At 41.4% G+C, this 2,237-nt stretch overlaps 1 non-coding gene across 1 annotated transcript; it reads right to left on the reverse strand.

The window, feature by feature from the left end:
• Positions 1–1,859: 1,859 nt before the first annotated feature.
• LOC130466454 (small nucleolar RNA R71) lies at positions 1,860–1,966 on the reverse strand. Its single transcript, XR_008926680.1, has one exon. It is a non-coding gene; the product is annotated as a small nucleolar RNA R71 (small nucleolar RNA).
• Positions 1,967–2,237: the final 271 nt, after the last annotated feature.

The following is a 2,237-nucleotide window of genomic DNA, read 5'->3' on the forward strand; positions in this document are numbered from 1 at the left end:
AGCCTTAGATGCTTATGGTTGAGCCCCGGGAGTTAGACTTGGTGATACGGGCGAGATACATTGAAGATTGCAAATCGCCCTGGAAGCTGAGGGCGAAATGCAACCATCGGGCGGAATTATAAGCAAGCCAAGTTCATCAACGCGCGCCCGATCGGGCGCAGCTCGCCCGATCCGGATAATCCGCTCGATCGGGCGGATTTTGGCCCGATCGGGCCGACTATCGAGTGATTCGCCCGATCGGGCGAAGCGTCGCCCGATCGGGCGACGCCAACCTCCAGCAGTTTTTCGCGTTTTTAATTCCGTTTTTAGGCCTTATTTTGGCAAAACTATATAAGCAAACTTGTTTTATTTTTTAGGGACATCTTATTTTCCAGCACTAAACCCTTAGTTTATTTTTCTAAGTTTTATTTCCTCTCTACATTAATTCAAACACTTAGTTCGATTTATATAAAAACACAAGCTTTCAATTTCCATTGTTCGAGAATTAGGTACTGCTTCTTACTTTAATTTATTCTATTGCTTTGATCATGTTTTCCATTATGTTAATCGCTTTGTTATTAGTTATCATGAGTGAGTAGTTTAATTTCTAGGGTTTAGGGGATCCATGAATGCATGATTGGGATTATATGTGGACTTGATTATTTGATTGATTGATTATAATTTCTATAGCTTATTATTATTGCTCGTCAATTCTGTTCGGCCGGACTATTTTGATTTGAGTTTGATTAACCTTAGATTATGCGCCGAGAGGTATAAATCTGATGTTTTTGGTCTGTGGCTATTAGATAGGAATTATTTCTAGTACGTAGCGAGAGCCCGCTAGTTGTTCTATCCTAAGGAATTCATAAGATTCGAGAGATGCATGTTTTCCTAGTTATGATTGTTAATTAATTGATATTGTCCGTTGTCCAATCCCGGTCTGCATTTGTGGTGAACCGCTGCCCTAGATTCCCTTAATATTGTTATATTCCAGTTTGATTATTTGCCTTAGCTTAATATACAAACCAATCCAATTCTTTGTTACCAGTAGTCTAGATTAGTTAATTAATAGTAGAAAGAACATTGTTTCCCTGTGGATACGATCCCTGCTTCCCTTGCTATATTTTTAGTTGGTGAACGTTAGGTTTATCTTTGATAGGAGTGCGATTTAGCCTGTCAAATTTTGGCGCCGTTGCCGGGGAAACGGTTTTATTTTCTGTTGTTGATTGATTATCCTAGATTATTGTTTGTTACTACTCAAGGAACTCACGTTCCTTGAGACCGGATCTCACATTGTTTTGTAGTCTTTGTCTATGCCCAGGACCGTAGGTACTAGTAATCTTACTCCATTCGATCCTGAGCCCGAAAGAACCTTTCGTAGACGAAGAACTTTCATTGCACAGTGTGGGAATTACTCTGATTCTGATCATAATATTGGCGATCTTTTTCCTTCAGATACAGATTCAGTTTCAGAGATAGAGATGGGTGACGAAAATCTGATACCGCCACCTACCCCACGGCTTACGGACTATTCTAAGCCAAGTCTGTCCGTGCTGCCAAAGGCGATCATGCCTTCTATTGCAGCTGAGACCTTCAAGATTGAGCCCGCATTGATTAACATGATCGAGAGACGCCAGTACGGTGGGGAACCAGGTGAAGATCCGAATCTTCACATTCAGTCCTTTATCCAATATTGCTCCACCATCAAGCAAAAGGGATTGACTCCGGAGCAGACTATGGAGATACTTTTCCCGTTCTCTTTGAGTGGGAAAGCTAAACTGTGGATTAATGGGTTGAATCGGGCGGCTTTGAAAATCAATAATTGGGAATCCTTGGCTCTTGCTTTTTATGTTAAATATTTTCCACCTGAGAAAACGACTCGTCTGAGGGGTTAGATATTAGGTATCTCACAACAAGCGGATGAGAGTTTGTTCGAGGTTTGGGAGAGATTCAAGGATTTGCAAAGAGAATGCCCGCACCATGGTTTGGAAGATTGGTTCTTGATTCAGCAGTTTTATAATGGTCTGGGCAATGAGTCTAGATGTTTGTTGGATTCAGCTGCCAGTGGGAGGTTCATGCAACTTGAGGTGCCTCGAGCTATGGAGGTGATTGAGGAGATAGCCATTCACAATGCCCAGTATGGAAATCCTAGAGGTCTATCTAACAGGGGTGGTAAGCATGATTTAAATTCTATTGAACAATTAACTGCCCAATTGACTGCTTTACATTATAAATTCGATAATATGCAAGCGGCCAAT

Source organism: Spinacia oleracea, chromosome 1 (assembly GCF_020520425.1).
Source record: "Spinacia oleracea cultivar Varoflay chromosome 1, BTI_SOV_V1, whole genome shotgun sequence".
Taxonomy (NCBI): domain Eukaryota; kingdom Viridiplantae; phylum Streptophyta; class Magnoliopsida; order Caryophyllales; family Amaranthaceae; genus Spinacia; species Spinacia oleracea.